The sequence below is a fragment of the Manis pentadactyla genome, chromosome 7 (assembly GCF_030020395.1).
Source record: "Manis pentadactyla isolate mManPen7 chromosome 7, mManPen7.hap1, whole genome shotgun sequence".
Taxonomy (NCBI): Eukaryota; Metazoa; Chordata; class Mammalia; order Pholidota; family Manidae; genus Manis; species Manis pentadactyla.
The window spans coordinates 121,957,347-121,978,750 of NC_080025.1; the positions used below are offsets into that span (position 1 = coordinate 121,957,347).

Here is a 21,404-nt window from a genome sequence, read left to right on the forward strand (position 1 = left end):
TGATCACTGCACAAATATTATAAATATAGGTGAGCCAAAGTAAAAAAAAAAGGAAATGGTTATTACATGAATTCCTACCACACTGGTATATATAACCAAAAATCATATCTGTTTATATTTATGTATGCATACTTTTTATTCTTTACAAAAATGGGTTTTCTCATTAGTAATAATTTTGAATAACTTCACAGATCAACAAATATGTTTTAAGAACATTGTTTTTAAGAATATCCAAAAAATGAAACACAGTTACTAACTCTACCCAAATTACTGGACATTTATAGCCTTTAATGATTTTGGAAGATACCATTAATTATTTCCTCAGAGCAACACTTTAAAAGAGGTATTTCTAAGTTGATAAACATATCTTTAAAGATACTTGGTGTATATTTTTTAATTACCAGAAAGTTTGTCTACATGTTGTCCAATTACCAGAAAGGATATATCAATAATATTGCTTCCATCAATAGAAAGGATTACCTGTGTTTTTCTTTTTGTACTCTCAACGCAATTGTTGTTATCAATTTTTAAAATATGACAATTTGGAAAGTTAAAAACCCCTTGAATTGCTTCCTTTCTGTAGAGTTGTTCCTTACCTGAATAATTTATAACAGTTGAAAAGTTTATTAAATTTTCACTTTAGGTTTTAATGTTAATCCTTGAATCCATCAACTTTTTAGGTCATATTACACTTTGTAAGTATCATTGAGGTTTAAGCTAATTTCTCTGCTCCCGCATCTCAATATCCTATTTTATTTTTAAAACCTTTGTATAACTGAAATAAGTGTTCATTAACTTATGAGGAATTGTATATTAATCTGTTTTGACTTGGTCAAAAGCTAAAAGATAGTTCTCTTAATAAATGGCACTCAAAAAATAATAAATCCATGAACAGAGGAATTGAATTAGTTATAAAGCTTATCTACTTAAGACTTAATGAACCATGTATATTAACTAATTTGATTACAAGACATGTTAGTTAGCGATAATGACTTAAAATAATATTTAATCCAAGCATCGCATTTGAATTCTAATAGGAGATTTATGGAGTCTAAATATTTTAAAAGAGTGAAAAGGTTATGCAAATAAAGAACATTTTGAGAACCTGTATGTTCTCCACAGGTCCAATGTCATCAGCAGTCATTCACGGAGCTTACCTGGAGATGACAATTCAGTAAGGAATTGCCTGCACTTCAAATAGAGAGGATGAAAACAAACATGAGTGAAAGCGATGTAAAGTCCTATAGATCATGAAATATAAAAATAAGCTGATATTTCAAAGAATTCAAAATGCAAGGGAGTCACCTTAAGCTCTTGCAATTCCTGAAAGCTTATTGCAAAGCTATGATTCAAATAGTTCGTAGGAATTGGATCCTAAGTTTTAGCTTCACAATACACAATCTTGAGTAATTTAAAGCTCTTTGCCCATTTGCCAAGTACATATAGAAGAGATGATATAAGCGATAAACAACATTGGAAAATACTCTAGACTTCTTAAGAAAAAAATCACTCTGAAACATTCTGATTTTCTTTTGCTATTTATCTTACAGTTCTGTCTTGTTGGAAACAGAAGAATTACACATACTAATGTTGAATATATAAAACATATCCTGATACTAGTTGAAAGAGAGAACTCTGTCTGTAGTGTCAAGAGCTCTGATTTATTTCTTAGAGGGATTAGAGTTGTCTAATGAAGCAACCTCAGAACTTAATAAAAGTGGCAAGAAGCCAGGGATGGTCTGAGAGTGACATGGGTTCACTGGAGACAGGTGTCCATGCAACACAGGGAATGAAACCCATTTCTCAATTAGGGAAGAATCTGTAGGAGCTAAGTACATGTTCAAGAGGGAAGTCAGCAGCTTACCTGAATAGGTCCTTCATCATATATCCCCCTCAACAACAGCAATTTGGCATCAATCCACAGACAAAGTACCTTTGTGGGAGCTACCGGATCCAGCTCAATATGCCAAAGAACATGGGACGAGACTCGCCCACTGCGTGTTGGGCGATAGGCATGCTGACCTCGGTCCTATCTGGGCATGCAAAGTACCCAGCTCCAGCCCGTCTTGGCTGTGGTCTGGGAACCTCTAGAGAACATGGTCTTAGACAATCATCCAAGGATAGGAGAGCCTTTGTGGAAGTTCAAGTTTCCAGTGGAGAAGTTCCAGCACAGCACTGCAGCAAAAGAAGAAAAAAGAAAAAAAAAATGAGTTTGGATGCAATAGAGATAGTAAATGAACAGTTGGACTTTACCTGTGTCCCTGTTCCCCAAAAGTAGCACAGCTCAGTGTCAAGTGAAAACCTATTGGCTTGTGATTTCCCCCATGTGGGAAGTGAGCACGTGAGTGAGGACCAAGCTCCCCACTGTGCAGGAAGTTGCCAAGGAAGCCCATTTCTCTCTCCCACTGTACAGAGTACTGAGTTGCAAGCTGCATGACTAGAGAAAAGAGGTTGAAAGAAGGACAGACGTGACTCTCTGAGTGCATTAAAGGGATGGATGCAAAACCTACTAACACTGCATCACAGGCTCCATCAAGAACCCTACCCGGGAGACAGAGTGAGCACCTCACCCATGGATCCCCCAACTGGCTCATAAGCACCCTTGGTGCTCATTAAAGAAATTGAGGTTTACACTATATTTACTATTTGTCTGCATTGTTTGAAGAAACATATTTATAGGACACATATCACTGTGATATTTGCTGGTTGCCATTATTCCCAGTAAACAGAGCTCAGAAACTAAGTTAGTTCCTAAATTTCTAATTTGACCACTATGGACTCATTGAGCACTAATGCTTAATGAACACTTGTAATAGGTAAACCATTTGCCAGGTTTTATGGGAATCTAAATCCTCTGCCTTCAAATTGTTACTTAAATTAGGAAACTAAAACTAAGTTGAAGATAAACCAAAATCATGTATTATTAAACCCAATGTTCAAAATAAATCCTCTGATAGGCTATGTGAAAACACACCCTAAATTATTCTTATTTAACAGATTAGACCTTTCTTTAACCTTTCATTTTAGCTTCAAAATATACTAAGAAATACACATGCAAGAAACCCCTTTCTTACACTTTTTTGACATCAGAGATTCTCTCTCCATGCTTTACTGGCCTAAAGATGGATTAAAAGATTTCCTCTAAAGTGCTTTGATTTGGAGTAACTCATCGATTGTTTCCTTCCTGACATTATGTTGTGAAATTAGATTGGGACACGTTTTTCCCTGAAGGGCTCTACATCCACAAATGTTTCCGATTCCATGAAATCATTCAGTGTCTGAAGGGCCATTGTGTGGAGAAGAGTGTCTGACTATTCCCTATCGCCATGAATAGCAGAATGAGAGAACATGAGCTTAAATTGAAAGAGAAGAAGGGATTCGGCGTGCCTATGGGGAAGGTGTCATCATTTAAACCTTTCTGCCTTAGAGCAGGACGGGCTCCCTGGAGTCAAGACGAGCCAGGGCAGTGTTCGAAGGCCTTCGACTGACCTATGTCATCTCATTGGCTCTTTGCACCAGTCTTGTGAAACCGAACTGCTATTATTCCTGCTTTACAGACAGGGAAAAGTTAGGATACAAACTCAGGCAAAAAAAAAAAAAAAAGAGAGAGATTGAGAGAGAGAGAGAGAGAGAGAGAGAGAAATCCACGCTCTCAACCATTCCCTTAGTTGCCCCTTATTTAAGTTAACCTACCCCTTTTTCTGTCATGTTTAGCTTTTCTAGTCTTTCCTCCAGAGCCCATCTTCCCATTCTTGCTGATTGACACTGCCTCTCCAAAGCCTATATACTGAATCATATAGCTTTAATTATATCTCTCATCATATTTTAGAAGTATTACCCATTTCATCTTTTCAGGAGAGATACATGTACGGAGAGTTTATCTGTACTGTTTCCTAACAAAGTAGAAAACTTTTACATTGCTACCCAGCAGCAAACTTTCCTAGTGATGTTTTACATGACATTCTAAGCTTACTCATGAACATTTATGTGTCTGTTAAACATAAGTAATCAATTACAAAGTGTTTCAAAGAAATCTTGGTAATAAAATCATCTGTTAGTACAAGATAAATGATCATGTTTAAATTCTCTGTAAAAGAAATGGTCCATTCTCGTTTTGCAAAAATTTTTTGAAAACTCTCACACCACATAAAACTAAGGCTTAGATGAACTTAGTTAGCTGAACTTAATTTCTCATTAGGAAAAGACCATGGTGTGCTTTCTCCCAATATGCACCCTCGTCTCCTGCTATCATTTAGTTGTGCTCTGCATTATTTTCCCTGCTACCTACCATCTGCCATCGGGCTATGATCTCATCAAGTATCCAAACTCAGCTGGGTGGAGTCATCTAATGGCCTCCATCCTAACAGCATCTAACAGTGCAGAAGTGATGGTGGTGGTGAATTATAGCTACTTTGCACAGAATCATTTCTGCTAAGGCATTTTTTGTTATCTTGATATGATAGGTAACATCTAAAACGGCTTTTCTGTCTAATAAGTTCTCTTATTATTCTATGGGTATCTTGGTCTGATTCTGAAACATTTAGGCTTTAAAGAAACTTTGTGCAAGATTATGTGGCCAGGTAAAACTCTGAATAGCTTCAAGTGACTCTGGACAAAGCAGAGCATGCTGAGAAAACATCAATTCCCAGGTGTTCTCTATACATTTTATATATTTGTTACAATGTAATCATCCACTACCTTCATCCGAAACACTAAAACTGCTTCAAAAAAATGGAGGTATTGGTCCTCTTCTAGATCTATTTAATCAAAATAATCCTAGGCACTATGGATGGAAATCTACATTTTAAATAAGCACTACAGGTTAATGTTATATACTTGTGTTTGAGAACCAATGTTTATTATTTGGACAGTAGCTACTACCTACAGAAGCAATGATACCAGAGGGGAATTGTGGGCAAGGATGCTCTTCAGACCCTTTCTAAGTAAATGAGTTTCTGTCTTAAGTTACTGTGGTTTATGCCAGGCACAGAAAATGAAATAGATACAGCTCCAGGGATGCAGTCACGGATCGGCTCCCTGCATAAAGTAAATTTACGTGGCATTAGTGTAAGGTATGCCATCTGCTATTGGTGCAAAATTCAGCCAAATTGGGATGTTCCATATTGGATAGTCTCATTAGTGTGAGCTACCCCAGTAGGAAGTGGGGTCCTAGACCTTAGTCTAAAAAATCTTGGGTGAAGATGGCTCCTTGTTCTGGATCTTCATGTAGCTTGATGCAACCCAGCCCTGGAGGTGATGCACCTCTGAACAGAGCAGGAATATAGCTGCTGAGATGGGTCCCCATAGTTCTTTACTTTCTAGGGCAACCTTACAGTAACTCAATATCATCTAATTTGGCTTGTCTTTTCCTTGCAACCTCAGAAAGCTTAGCAAAGAATTAGTACAAAAAAATCATTTAAAAATTGCTATTCAGTACCAGCAAAAGGAGAGAGATTATCAGTAATAGAAACAAAGCAATTTTCATTTTATTAAAAACACCCAAGCTTCTAATGACTAGTTGTGCTTATGGCTTCACTTTCCTTATAGTAAAAGAGGAAAACTGAAAAACTGGTAGCCTGATTTGTATGTAGAAATAGTCTTGAAAATCAGCACTTGGACATCTTTCACTGAACATGCTTACTGAACAGTTTTTTTAAATTTTAATTTTTTTTTCCTGGAGGCTGCACATAGGTCTGGGGCTTAGGTGCCAATTAGTTGATTGTGATTCAGTGAAAGCGTAAGTTTGAAGGGATGAGGAAAGTAAGTGAAATTAATAAACAAATAAACTCAAACTATGTTTTCAGATTGAAAATAGGAATAACAATGTAGAAGGAAAAAGTCCAATAAATATAAGCTTCACTTCAATTAGAAGTCTCTAAGACTTTGTTTAATCACACAGTCCTCAAAGGGTAAGAGACAAAGCACTGCTTCAAATTTTCTCTCTCCCAAAGCTAAGATTGCATGATATATGTGATTTTCACATTTAATTTGGGGATTTATATGTATAGGCTTTTTAAGACTCTGTTAATGTGAATGCACCTTGCTATTGAATTAGAATCTGGAAAATTATGTTTCATAATTGAGGTTACTGAGTACATAGCATAATTTAGCACCAAAGCCATGATAAAATTTATTGTTAAATATTCACTAATCCAAAATACATGATCAAGTGCAGTACTGCACACTTGGAATACAGTTAGAATGAAAGCTTGTGAGACTGACAATGCAAATCACAGTGAAGCAACGCACTGTTTTTCTCAGTCTTCAGTTCTCTTTCTATTCCTCCTTTCTTTATCACTAATGAGCACTTGTGGTTTTGAAACTATTATTGCCCCATCGATCATTTCTTCCCAGGCCCTGTGAGGTGGTCTTGTGGGGAAATGTCACTGATTGTGGTACCTGATCTTTTTCACTTGCCCATCTCCCAATATCATAATCCTAAACCAGCTATTGTTCTCCAAGGGCATACCATGCTTCACCCATGCCCATGCCCATGCCCTGGCCCCACACCCATGTTTCTCTTTCCCTCTCATTGTGCCACCTTTCCCATTACCTCCAGTCCCACTATATTCAGATGTGTGGAGGTATGTCCTGTGCTCAGTGCGTACCCACTCTGAATGCTTTCATTTTCTGTTTGTTTCCTCTAGATGAACTAGAATATCCCTGCAGCCTTTCTCTACTGTTTCCAAATTTTGTGGTTCTCTATTGTGGCTTCCATTATTTCCATTTTACTGAATTAGTTCAAATTAAAAATCAACCAGAGATATCCAAATCAAAGAGCCTGTTGTCACCCCTCTTTTCTCCATATTTGATAGTACTATAGACCTGCCCACTGTGACACATTATTCTTGCGTCTCCATTTCTCTATTTATTTGCTCCTAAGGCTTCTTCTTTGATGGCTACTTTTCCATGACCCCCTTTAGTCTGATTATGACACTTTCTGGAGAACCTACAATTTCTTTGGGATACTAATTGCCTATAAGAGCTCCTTACATCTTATATTTACAGACACCAAACCTCATTACATATCTGGTATCTCTATTCATTTCTGAAATTGTCATTTATACCCTCCAGTAAAATTTCACTTCTCCACCCTAAATTAGGTTGGAAAAGCCATTTTCTCACTCTCATTGTCTATGCTTCCCATGCTTCCTGCTTGTTCTCCGATTGTAAAGCTCCTGGATTTTATTCAGCCCTTTGCCTCTTTCACAACTCTTTTCTGCTAATTTAACTTAATCCATCAATTCCTTTGTGCTCGATTCCCACATTCCTTGCCTAGGCCCTAGTTATTTATTGCTTGGATTCATTCAATAAAAACCTATGCATATTTGTTAGGAACTGTTCTAAGCATTAAAAATAAAGAGATGAACATGCTGTAGTCTCTACTACCAAGGAGTTGTCAACATAGTGGGGAAAGATAGTAGAATTTTAAACATTTTTTTGTGAAAACCATTCTATTTAAAATAGTCAGCAACATCTCTAGGTGGAGATTGTAAGTCTAATTGGGACAGCTTTTACTTTTTCTGGAAAGAATAATTCCAGGAGTCTGTCTCGACTGTACTGATATAAGTCGTCACTCATTGCTCCAGGGATAAGCGACAATGGCAGTTTAAAGAAGTCACCCTTCATACTCTCCTGATTTCAGAGACCAGGTCATTAGAGAGGAGGCAGGGAAATGTGATTAGGAACCAGTATGTCTTCTGGGAATAAGAATATCAAGATACCAATCCTGTATTTTGGTTGTTCAACATTATTAGAACTTCTCTGATTGATTGTATGATTCTAATTGAGGTTTTCTCACAAGAAAGGTCATAGAGAGCCCTGCCATCTTGGTTTACCTGGGACTGAATAGTTTCTCAGGATGCAGGATGTTCAGTGCTAAAACTGAGAAAGTTTAGGGCAAACTGGAATGACCTGGTACCTCTCTCATGGGATGCTCACCTGAGGGAAGGGCAAGTCCTGGACTACAGATCCAAGTTCTTGCTGAGAACCTACAGACTCAACTCTTTTCAGGGGTCCAAGGCAGATAACACAAATATGTACAGCTGCTGGTTATAAGATGCAAGGCATATTTGCTGTGTTAGTTTCTTAGGGCTGCCTCAACAAAGTACCACAGGCTAGGTGGCTTACACAGCATACATTTATTGTATCACAGTTTTGGAGGCTAGAAGTCCAAAATCAAGGTGTCAGCAGTGCTGGCCTCTTCTGTGGGCTGAAGGAATGACCTGTTCCAAACCTGTCTCCCTTGTTGGCAGATGGCTACCTTCTCCCTAGGCTTCTTCACATTGTCTTCCTTGTATGCATAACTCTGTGTCCAAATTTCCCCTCTTACGAGAATGCCACTCATATTGCATGGGGGCCCAACCTATTGACCTTGACTTAACCTTGGTTGCTTCTATAAATACACTATCTCCAAGTAAGATCACATTCTGAGGTACGGGGAGTTAAGATTTCACCATATGAATTGATGGGGGAGGAGGAGAAATAATATTAAAGAGTGATGGCAAATCAAAACCATTCTGCATGTGGTGTGACCAACAGTGTTTTACTACTGGCCTAAACTGCTACTGAGGAAGGCTGATTCTAGCCCAGTAGTGGCTGAAGCCAGAAGTACTCCTGGACCAAGTTACCTTGGTGCAGTGGTATACTTTGAAAATAATGATTGAGTCAGTAAGCACAGTCTTTAGTTGTAGTTTGGGAGCCCAAGCCTCCCTGCAGAATAATAATAACACTACTCTGGGTGTTGGACGCATATGCTTCACTACACTGGTGGGCCAGGATGTGTAAACCATGCAAGATGAGTTGATTGTTTTCAATTTTCTAAATGTTCCTTCCAAAATTTTGATATCCAGCTGACCATTTTCATTGCCCATGAAACAGTGCAGATCCACACTTTGGGACATCTTTTTTCCAGGCAAATTGAAAAATTAGGAGTGCTGTCCTAGATTCTGCCTACTGGGAGAATTCCTTTTGCCCTTGTCCTTCAGAGTTACCCATGAGGTGGGGCTGTAGTGTTGCAACTCTTCACTTTTGGGTGGTGCCAGAATACTGTACAAAATCATCTGAATATTTTCTTCATCATTTAACTGGTCATCCCAAATTTCCCATGAAATAAATGGTGTGGGCTGAGAGAAAGGAGAAGATGTAGCTCTAGTGGGAGCAAAGGGAATCTGAGCCCTTATGCTGTTATTTGTGCCTTGGACCTGCCCCTTTCTGATCTCATTAATGCTTCCTTTTCCTTATGAGGGAAAGTTGCTGTAACCATTCAACTCTATGGCTTGGGAGTCAGACAACTCCCATCTCAGAAAATACGGCACTTGAGGGCCAGAGTTTGAGCTCTGTCTCTGTTTACCCTCACTGGAAGGGCATAAGCTCTTTTTCAAAAGGGAAATAGTTATCTGCAGATGACAGCACAGCTTTGCCCTAAAATCTGAAAGGTCTGTGATATATTTTCCCTATAGAGTCTAGCCAGAGACTCCATACAGCATCCCTATCCACCCAGGCATTTCAAACATTGCTGAATCGGTCAAGTGACTTCAGTGCAGACCAACGTGCACAGCAGCCTGGAACACTGCAGAGCTCTTCCACACCAGGCCCACTCAAAACTAGCAGCCTGTTAGGTTTTTCAGTAAGTAGTTTGGGTCAGTACACCCAAATCGAGTACATGATGTCTCTAAATGCAAAGAGGCCACTAAGCCTCTTTCTTAGTAGCTGGAGAGGCCTTAAACCATGGAAGGTCTATTTCAACATGCTCCAGACCCACGGGACTCCTAGAAATTTCACTGAGGGGTCAGACCCCCAAACTTTCATGGTGTTTATTTCTACCCTCTGACCCACGAGTGGATACCGAGGTTTCTACTTCCTGTTTACCAGGAAGGTCCAACCACTGTGATAACTGCTGTATTAGCCCAGTATGCGGAGAAACTAACTATGACAGAAGAATGGAGAGTTGAAAGCAAACTACTCTTGGTGGTTTCTAGCAAGTATAGAGAAAGAGATATTCAGCAGTTCAATAGCTGCACAGTGGGTACCAGGGATTATGTTGATTTATTCTAGTCAAGAAACCATTTTTAGAAAAGCCACTGCAACCAGAGTTACTATCTGATTAATTTTATGATAATTCAGTGCAGTTCCAGAAGCTACCATTTCGTGCTTCTTAGCTATACTTCCTGCCTCATTCCATGGGTTAGAGAACTACTTTCTGGCAAACGTTAACTATGTCTATTCTAACTCTGCTTTGTAGATTGGAAAAATTACTAGTGTGGATAGGAGACTTACAGGAGTCACTCTGAGACAGACATGAGCCAAAACTTTATTAATTACCTGACTTCTGTAAGTGTCTACCCTGGCTGGTAGACAAGAGGTGGGGTTTTGTCTCCAAAATTAGTTTTACTTTATAGTCAGCGTCCAATGATTCTCTCCAATCTGGCTATTTCTCTTTCCGCAGTGCACAGTCACTTTGGTAAATATCCATAGCCCCTTTGGAGAAGGCTTGACGTTTTGCCCCTTTGGAGAAGGAAGACGTTTTGCAAGGTAAATTTTTGGCAACATAAGAGAGTCTCTTCTCAAGGAAATCCAACATATCTTCATTAAAATGCTGTGTATCTGAAAAATGGCTCAATTTTAGGGATTGACTGAGGGACCAAGACTCTCTGTTGAGGTGATCTGAGTTAGATTTCATTCACCATTATTCCATTTTTAGAGCTCTTCCAATTATTCAAATATAGTACAACTTTTGTAGGCTGCCCTAATACTTCAAGCCTAGGTCATCATAATCAATTAGCAAGTGCCAAAGATCATTGCTGGTTAAATCAGTCTATTTCCAATTACGGTGACTATACCTTTTCTAACTCGGACAGTTAAGACATGGAACTTGGCTCTTAGTACACCAAAATTACATCATCCACATTGAATTCAGAGAATCTGTTTTGATAGCAGCAGCTCCCCCTGTTACTCTTGGCCTTTAGAGAACAACTATGACAGAGGCCTTCAAGGATGCTGGCGCTCCTCTCCCTACTTCTCAAAGCCTTTCTGAAGGTTGTGTCCTTCTGGCCTTCCTTGGGGACACAATTAGAAGATGGCAGACGAGGTTACACATTATAAAGACACAGCAGCATTTCAATATCCTTAAATATTTGATACATTTCTCTATAAAATACCAGGGTAATTCTTGCTTTTCAACACCAGTCAGCATAAATGACTTGATTCCAGATTTCATTTAAGCAGTCAAACCCATAGAGCCAATCCAAGCCACTTTAGTTAACAAGTAAATTCAAAATTTCTCATGAATCCATAAAATTTGGATCAGTCAATAAATTGGCCTCAGCCAATATTGCGTTCCTTCTACCTGATTCCAAAAACTTAGAATCTATTATGATAAATATCCCTCAGGTTTTAGTTAATGTACATTGGCTGAATCTTGCAATATTGGACATGCTACTTCCTTCCAGGTCATATTTTGTGCTCAGCACCTTGGGTTTTAATATAATTATAGGTCAGGAATAATGAGAAAAAGGAAGATTAAGATTTGCTGTAAGACAGTTCTCTTGGAAAGATCATTTCAGGTTCTTTAGGCAAGAGGAGTCTAACTTCCTTAGATGGCAAGAATAAGCTGCTTTTACTGACAAAGGAGGCACAGCAGAATTTGGAGGGGCAAGGGCCTCAGCTTCTCTGGAACTTACCCAGATGTTCTCATTAAATTTTTCAGAGTTTTCACTCTTTTCCACTCAATTGTATAACCTTAACAGAAGACAATCTGTGGCTGTGAATTCCATGTACCCTGTAGGTTAGCCACCTGCAGGATGGAACTTGGGGTTTGTTTTTACAAATCTTAACCATTTAGCTATAATACCTAAAAAAGCTTTCTGGTTCATTCCCTAGACCTTGAGCTGTGAATTTAAAGCTCTGAACTCATCATTTTCTTTTCCCAATTTTTTTTAGAAATAACCAACCAACCCCACAGTCCTTATACTTTTTATTCTCACTAAAAACCTGGTTTTCTATAGGCGCTTGACTCCAGATAACAAAAGGTGATTTTATGGCTCACCCCCATGGTTGGGAATCCAGCACAAACTACATGGCCAAGAATGAGTGGGGAATGAATTCTCTCACGGCAACCAGGACACTGTTGGTAGGAGAGGGTAGGAATGAGAACATGATCTCCAGCCACTGTTGAAGAGAATAGTTGATTGTGTGTCTCTTTAAGGTTGAATATAAAATGTAATGTAATATTGCCATTATTTGTAAGATACTTCTCTGAGAGCAAGAGTAGAATGCAGCAGGTCAGAGGCTAGGACCTGAGAAAGAGTAGAAGAGAATATTAGGAGAACATGTGCATGAGACGTGGAAGAGACCACCAAGGAGAGGAAACTGCAGCAGAACTAGGCTGCCAATGAAGACGGAGCTCAGCTTGCTCTGCAGTTTTGTGTAGAGTTACACCTAATAACAGGTAAGCTAATTTCCTCATGTCCAGGGTAGCACTCATTTTTAAGTATGGATAGATACAGTTCTTTACATTTTTAATCTAAGATTTGAAAGAAACGTGGTGTTAGGTCACAGATGTTTGAACGAGAACATGTTCTGTCCTGATGTATAAGTGAATTTCTATGTTCAGATACCATTTGAGTAATAAGTCATAATATTACTGTTATATTAACCATTGAACCTATTTTCATTGTCATATTGGAATGGCATCTGTTGGGGAGGAGAATCTCACTCGACTTTCTGCTTATCACACATCATAATCATTTTCAAGATTTTGGAAGTTTAAAATATATTTTCCCAGTGGTGGTATCATGATGATATGATTTAAGATCCTTATATCTAGGGCAGATTTCATGGATTTCCCATAAGTCAGCTTAAATGAGTTGGGGGGCTTTATACAAAATGTCCTAACCAAGCTTCCTGCCACTCCCCAAACCTTGCACATTTGCTATGAAGTCTCAGAATAGAGCTTTTTCTTGATTCTTGTATAGACTTAAATTGGATGAGCTGGATAGCTGAAGCATCTGGCTTTAACTTCTGTTTTTCTGAAGTTTTACCAGAGGGATTTTTATAATGATTCTGTTTAACCTCATTTTCATTTGTCAGTGTCAGCCTCTTCTGTGGGAGTATTAAGTTTACCTTCTGTGACCTGCTGGTTGTTTAGAGGAGCTAAAAATATAAAAATATCTCCTAGGCTTTGGTGTCAATTGACAGCTTCAAGAAATCAACCCTATACATATGCTCTTAAATGTGTAAAATCCCATCCTGCTTAACTACCAGATTCATCCAGAAAAATTCGGTTACATTGTACAGTTTTGAAAAGCAGCAGCTCTAATATATTGCCATTTCAAACTGCCTTTGCAGTTTGATGCTGTATTTTTATATTGTAGACAACTTTGAAGGTACTTGAACTCTAGGTCAAAGGGTTCATTTTAATTTACTATGGAATGGAACAGTAAGATACTATAAAATGCTGTAATGATAAAACAACACTTAATGTCATTTAATCTTTTCTGTATTGAGAAACCCCTTGGATCTTTAAGTAGACTGCTGTGTGTCCTTTAGTATCCATCTTCATAGGTAGTAATGGAATTTTCAGTGGATCATATGACCCACCAACCAGCTTCCTTTATATTTAAATGCAGCCATATGAATTAATCTTTACCAAGATACAGCACGTGAAGCATAAGAATTAATCTTTACCAAGATACACCATGTAAAGGCAAGGAGCTTTCCCTCTTTCAGCGTCTTGCTTTGTTCTGCTACACAGATGTAGGCAGGGTGGTGAGGTGTCTTTGAACTTGTAGTTGCTCCAGCGATGCAAAAAGAGCAACAAGAAAAATGGTTATTTCCTGGGCTGCTAGCAGTGTAATGATTACAGGAGAAAGAAAGAAACTTCTATCTGAGCCATTTTAAATTTGAGTACTAGTAATAGCAGCTGAACCTATATCGTAACTAACTCAGTATTGTTTTACATGTGTAAATAACTATTCTTTAACAGAGAATGTCCCCTGTGAAGAACAATATAAAGTAGAATACAATACCTTTAGTATAAAGAAGATAACCTCTGATGATATTACCTCTTTCTGCATGTTATTTGTGGCAGTGATAACCACAGTAATGCTGAATTTATGTTGGATAATTTCCCCATATGCTGTTTCTCAAAATTCATTCATTTTTGTACTACTTTCATAATATTTGCTATGTCCATGTCCTCTTTTAATATTGTTTAACATTTTCTTTAAGTCGACTTTTATAACTAATGTTAATAGAAATTAACATGATTTAGAGTAACTAGAAAGCATTTATAAAAGTAAATACATTGAAAGGAACAAAATAGCAGCAGACTCAGACTCCCAGAAGGGACCAGTGGTTACCAAAGGGGAATGGTGGGGGAGGGCGGGTGGGGAGGGAGGGAGAAGGGGATTGTGGGGTATCATGATTAGTGCACATGGTGTGTGTGGGGTCACGGGGAAGACAGTGTAGCTCAGAGAAGACAAATAGGGACTCTGTGGCATCTTACTACACTGATGGACAGTGACTGCAATGGGGTATGGGGGGGGACTTAATAATAAGGGAGAATGTAATAACCACATTGTTTTCCTTGTGAAACCTTCATAAAAGTGTATATCAATGATACCTTAATAAAAAAAATAGTAATACATTGAAAACAGTAAAAAATTAAAGTATAGCAAAAATACTATTGCCTGCCAAATGTGCTGGACCTGAGACCTGATCTCTATTGATTTAAAGAGATCAGTTGGATTTAGAGGTATGTTTAAGACACACTAGCCAGACATCGAGACTTTTCTTTGGTGTAATCAATGGAAAGATAATTGGAAAAAGAAAATCTTTATCCCTGTGTGATTCAATTTTATATAATGCTACATGAAACTTAAAAATCATTCAAGAGCACCCATCTTCCACTTCAGAAAATGCTGCTTTTTGATTCTGTTTTTCATAAATAAATAAGAGAGAGTGAGGTAGGGCAGGGCCATGGGACAAGCATCATGATTAACTTTTCCTGACTGATTAGAAAAATGCCAAGATATAAACAGTATCATAAGAACAGGAGGGATTACATCTTAATGTTAAGATTCCATTTTAAAAAGCAGGGATTTAGGAGGTAAGATTCCTAACATATTCTTTGGTAATCAGACAACAACCTATTGTAAGGCAGGACAAGAAGTCCTAACTGATATATTCCCAGTGTTTGAGAGTAACCACCATGCTGGAGAAGAACAGGATCAATAAATTCCTTGTGTTAAGTTTGTCTTACAGAATATCTAGAGGACTGACTGTGGATGGTGACATAAGGTCTCTCACTGGAGTGAGACAGCATGAGACCCCACGTCCAGCCTATGAACCGACCCCCACAACCTTCACCCATTCTTGAAAGCCTCAAAAGACAGAATCCTAAGCCCTTGAGTGTGTCTCCTCTCTGAGGTTGCCATACTCCCTTTGAGTGCATACTTTTTGTCTTAAATAAAGACTTCTCTCTGCTAAAATTATTGCATTTTGTCTCTGCCTTCTTCCAGTGGTGAGCGTGTTTGTTACTTTCCAACTTGATTCTGTTTTCTAGACTAAAGCTCAAGTCTTCACTCTCTCTGTCCTACTTCAGACAAGTAGGGAGGGGCTGCTGTGATCTCTGATTTAGGCTTGCAATTTCCTGTCACGTGGGTGACCCAGACAGAACTGCAGCTCATGGTCATGCAGTTTAGTAGCCTGCCTGAAAATCTCCTTTCTTTGCCTTTGGGAAGTTCTTAGAACATAATCTCCTTCTATCCAGTGCTCTGCGGCTCCCCCAGATCCTGAGGTGGTTGGGGCTTCATTCCTATACTTTGCAGATATAGACACTGGATGCCAGGTGACTCAGGCTTCAGGAGTTGGCAAGGGATCTGCCCTATGCCAAGCAGGAGTCCACTGAGCTTCCCTTTCCTCCCTCTGTCCTTCCCTGCTCTCTGCTGCTTGCAAAGTAGCTGCCATTCCCTGCTTCTCTCGCTGTAATGAACTCCTCCTTACCCACATTTGTAGGACCTGCTCGAGAATTCTTTCTCTTTCAGCATCAAGAACCATCCTCCATCCAGGTTAAGGTTTCACCTAGTGCACAGGGAGAAACCTCCCCAGACACAGCTGCCTGGCAACAATAGTAATGATCAGAAAAAATGCTGGGTGTTGGAGAGTCATGTGTATTTCAATACATGGTATAGTTTCACTCTGTCCCTATATAATTCCTCAGTCTGAAAATGGATGGGAAGAAAGTCAACTAACTACCTAAACACTAGCAGCCCTGGCTACTTGTTACAGTGTCTCATGATTTTGCTTTTCAAATCGACATGAATCAATTTTTTTTAAAGAAATAACTTCATTTTACCAATATGTGATCCCAAAAGTAAAATCACGATTTTGTTGTGGTATAAGCCCGAATGAACACTAGGAGGAAATTGCTTAAGCTGGAATGTACATTTAACCTGGGACATGATGATAATAAGCATCATTAAAGAACAAGATGAAAAGAGAGTGAGTCATTCTATAAGCAAATAAAGATTTGTTTAATCTGAATGGTTTTTGATTACAGAACAATTATTCCAAACCTTTGAAGTTCTTTCCAAACCTCAGGCTGCTAATATGTTGGTTTACCATCCCTATGAACTGGGTTATGTTGGAATTACATTTCTCAGAATCTCCTCTCCTTTAAGGTTTTAGGTTAGAGTTGGATAAAAAAGGACCTTTCATCGGGTTTGCAAGGCAAAAATGAAGCAGCAGTCATTTCCTTCTGTGTTAGTGTCCTGAGGCTGCTCTAACAAATTACCAAACTTAGTGGCTTAAAACAGCAGGAATTTATTCTTGCACAGTTCTAGAGGCCAGAAGTCTGAAATCAGTTTTATGGAGCTGAAATCAAGGTGTCAGCAGGACTGTACTCTTCTCTGGAGGCTCTAGGGAAAAGCTGTTCCTTGCTTCTCCCAGCTCCTGGTGGCTGCTGGCATTCATTCACCTGTGGCACTGTCACTCCAGCCTCTGCCCACGTGGTTACATTGTCTCGTCTTCTCTGTGTGTCAGATCTCCTTAGCCTCTCTCTTATACCGACATTTGTGACTAGATTTAGAGCCCATGTGGATTACTCAAGATGATCTCCCCATGTCAGATCCTTAATGTGACCACATCTGAAAAGACCCTGTTTCCTTATCAGATAATATTTGCAGGTTCCAGGGATTAAGCCCCAATATGCTTGGATGGCCTTTATTCAGCTTACTGTACTCTCTCACTGTAATTCAATCTTTCTTCTCTGTAATTAACAGATTTTCAGCCATGTGAATTCTGCTCCTTGTTGATTCTAAGTTATTGATTTGTTCTGAAATGATGTGTTTTTTTCTCAGTTTACTACTTTAGCCATTTGTATAGTTGCTTTATCATGTTCTCCTTAAATTTATGTTTTATTAAGTTGCTATTCACATTTTATTTTTCTACGGCTCAAAGCACTTTTGGGGGATTTTCTGTGCCTTGAACAATGTTCTCTTCTCTATAGCGTTCTTTATCTGTCTTTGCATACTGTGTTCTCATCCCTCACCTCCTCTTCTTCTCTAATATGTCTGCTTGTTTTTTCTTTGTTGTTGTTGTTTTTTGCCTTTTTTCCTCAGTTTACTCATGTTTAGTGTGGCAGTTTTATTGAGACATTCTCACTGTTTGATGTAAAGTGACCGGATTCTTTTTGGCAGCCCTAACACTTTACGTAAGGCTGGTTTACCTTCTGTGAGAAGACTGGGGACCGCATTTTATCCACCTTTCTGAAATGCAAAGTATGTATAAGAACAGGAACTTGGGCAGCCCTCTTCATACGACTTGTATGCTGAGGTGTTGTTTAATATTTTGTTAATGGCCCACTCCAATCTTCCTAGGGTCTACATTATTTAGTTAAAGGCATGTTGTATTTCTAAGAGACAATGATTTCAGACTCTGCATTGTTCCCCTCTTCTGGAATTAACCCCTGGATGATGGCAATCCTTAACATATTCTGCCTCTACTGAGCTTCTAAGAACCCGAGGTAAATTATACTGGTTTCTACTCTCAAGGCTTTTCTCCTGCAGCCTTTCTCTCCACACTCACAGTATTAGTGAGAATTTTTAGGATTTTGATTCACTTTTTCTCTGAGTAATAGTTCTTGGGAGTTAGGAGCCATAGACAAAAGCCCCAGAATTTTCTTTCTCTCTTTGATTGCAATAGATTTGTCATTTTTGATTGTTGACATAATTTGCATTTGAGGATAGGAGATTTTGCAATCCAGTTTTGCTTTGCACTATTAAAAAGACTTGACAACACATTTGAAATAGTATGATCAATCTGGAACTGATTTAGAAGGAAACAATGGAGATAATAAAGTAATTCAAAACTTTGGCAGTTAAGAAACACTTAGAAATTTGTCATTTAAAATGGAACAGAAGATATTTACTTACAGAAGGCTCAGACACAATCAGCAATTATTAAAAGCCTTCTTGTAAAGGAATGAATGGTTTTAGTGTGTGTGATCCCAGAGACAGGAGAAATATCAGTGGGTTGAAATCACAGAGGAACTGATTTTAGTTTGATAACAGCAAAGAAACTTCAGAGATAAAAGCATGCTTACCTCTGGGTCTTAGCTCTTATTTTTCACCTTCTTCAAACTTCTTTCCCCTGTGATGTCTTTGGAAGGCACTGCATTATTCTTACCCATCCATAGGGATTTCCCAGATCTTCCTATTACTATTTTCATCTTTCCAACATCTGTTTTCCTACTGTACTGTGCGTTTGTGACTATTTGTTTTTGTTTCTCGCTTAAAATATTAGATATAGATTTAGGGTTTTGAACAAAAAGTAGATTATCAGTAAGTTTGACTGAATTAGAGACTATATTTTTAAAATAAATTTACTCTTTATGAATCAATGAATGAGTGCTCTAACACTGTGGTCCTAATAGAAATTAAATTTACTGATAGGCTTTTCTTTGTATCCTGGTATATTTTATTTTATGTATTTTTTACATGATTATATTCCCACTTATTAAAAATTTATTCTTTAGAAATTTCACAAGATAATTGGACATACAGCAGTCATGCATTCTGTAGGATATGATCATCAAATTAAAAAAATAGTAAAGCCTTATAGCTTGTATAACACTGAGTACAAATAACTGTTTGGCAGTATAGTAGCCCTTAGTTTTTGGTTTTTCCAATAGATTGCAAATATCTTTCCTTAAACTTAGAGGATTTTACCATTTACTGTAAGAGAATATCACAGAATGAAACCAATTTAAATGCTTTTCTGTCCCACTACCAACCTTCATAATTAATGAAGTCGTTCATTATTTATATAAATATGCTGAAACTATTTGTCTGAACTAGCAGCTACATATTAAATTAAATTATTAATAGTTTTGAGCAGGCAGTATTTAAGAATTTATATATTCAATATAAGTGTTACTAATATATTTTTTTAAACTATGTACTTAGCCACGATTCTAATTTAGGTATGCCATTTGATAATATCAGATCAAAAGTCTTTATAATGGATTGTTGTACTTTTGCTTTAACCACTGAAAGCATGGAATATGTATTTTAACAATCCAACATACACTTTCCTGTTTTGTTTTATATTCATCACTAATCCTGTTCCCTGCCCTCCTCATGAGCACCTCTCTTATTTTTCTCTGTTGATCCCCCCATGTTTGGGCTTGGTCACTCTTTAGTGCTAAAGCTTGGGCCCAACTGCTCCCTAAGATAACTGGATATTATTTGTGGAAATCCCTTCCACCTCTTCTTTCTTTTTCATCTGCTTTTGCAGAAAAGAGACACAGAATCGAAATGATCCCCAAATGTTCTGCTATGTTTCTGTGAAATCTCTTTCATCTTATTTAAAAACAATATTCCATCTTGTTCTTTACTTTGCAGATCTCTTGCTATTAGGTAAAGAAAAATAGGAAATAGAGGAGGGAAGATAAAGAAGAAAAGAAAAGAAGTAGATGGAATTTTAAAAAGTGGAGGAATCAATATGGACATTTGGAAGGAAGAGAAGAAAAATTTGGAATGGGGTTATAAGGAAAAGACAAAAGTTGTGTTTAAAGTGAGATCCAAGAGCTCTGACAAAACACAGGTGGGAGAATCAGAATGTCAGCTGGTAATGAACTTCCCCATCACATCCCCATTCTTTGCAGATTTTCTTTTAGTATCTTAATCTCTATCACATTTAGTTTTCCATTTCTCTGACTTCCTTTAATTTATTTTATAAAACTAAAACATTTTAGACAGCTGGGAGCCAAGATGGCGGCGTGAGTAGAGCAGCGGAAATCTCCCAAAACAACATATATCTATGAAAATATAACAAAGACAACCATTCCTAGAATAAAGACCAGAGGACACAGGACAATATCCAGACCACATCCGCACCTGAGAGAACCCAGCGCCTCGCGAAGGGGGTAAGATACAAGCCCCGGCCCCGCGGGAGCCGAGCGCCCCTCCCCCCAGCTCCCGGCGGGAGAAGAGCAGGCAGAGCGGGAGGGAGACGGAGCCCAGGACTGCTGAACACCCAGCCCCCGCCATCCGGGCCAGAGCGCAGGGCCCTCGATACTGGGAAAACAGGGCAGCAAGAACAGTGAGCAGGCACTGGAGGCTGGGCGACAGAGGACATAAGAAAAGCGCGCGACCATTTTTTTTTTTTTTTTCTGTTTTGTTTTGGCGAGCGCTTTTGGGAAGTCTTAAAGGGATAGGGACCCCAATACTAGGGAAACAGGGCAGCAAGACTGGTGAGCAGATGGGTGAGGCTGGCGCCGGAGAATAAAGAAAAACGAGCGGCCATTTATTATTATTATATTTTATTTTTTTAATTTTACAAATTTTTTTTTTTTTTTGCTGTTTTGTTTTGGCAAGTGCTTTCTGGAAGTCTTAAAGGGATAGGGACCCCAATACTAGGGAAACAGGGCAGCAAGACTGGTGAGCAGATGGGTGAGGCTGGCGCCGGAGAATAAAGAAAAACGAGCGGCCATTTATTATTATTATATTTTATTTTTTTAATTTTACAAATTTTTTTTTTTTTTTGCTGTTTTGTTTTGGCAAGTGCTTTCTGGAAGTCTTAAAGGGATAGGGACCCCAATACTAGGGAAACAGGGCAGCAAGACTGGTGATCAGATGCCTGAGGCTGGCGCTGGAGAGTAAAGAAAAACGAGCGCCCATTTTTTATTTATTTTTTTAATTTTTTTAATTTTACAAATTTTTTTTTTTTTTGTGGTCGTTGTTTTGTTTTGGCGGCTGCTTTTTGGAAGTCTTAAAGGGGCAGGGTGGGACACTTAATCTAGAGGTAGGGAATCCGGGGATCTCTGGGCACCCTAACCCCTGGGCTGCAGGGAGCTCAGAGGCCCCTTATGGAGATAAATAGCCTCCAGGCCGTTCCCCCTC

General features: G+C 38.5%; 1 protein-coding gene across 1 annotated transcript in view; it reads right to left on the bottom strand.

Annotated features, from left to right (window-relative positions):
• Window positions 1-1,651: 1,651 nt before the first annotated feature.
• The window catches only part of SLC13A1 (solute carrier family 13 member 1), a 225,485-nt gene continuing 205,732 nt past the window's right edge, over window positions 1,652-21,404 (bottom strand). The window contains exon 16 of the mRNA XM_036905611.2: window positions 1,652-2,175. The gene's annotated coding sequence lies outside the window, so the exon portion shown is untranslated. The remainder of the gene's footprint in view (window positions 2,176-21,404) is intronic.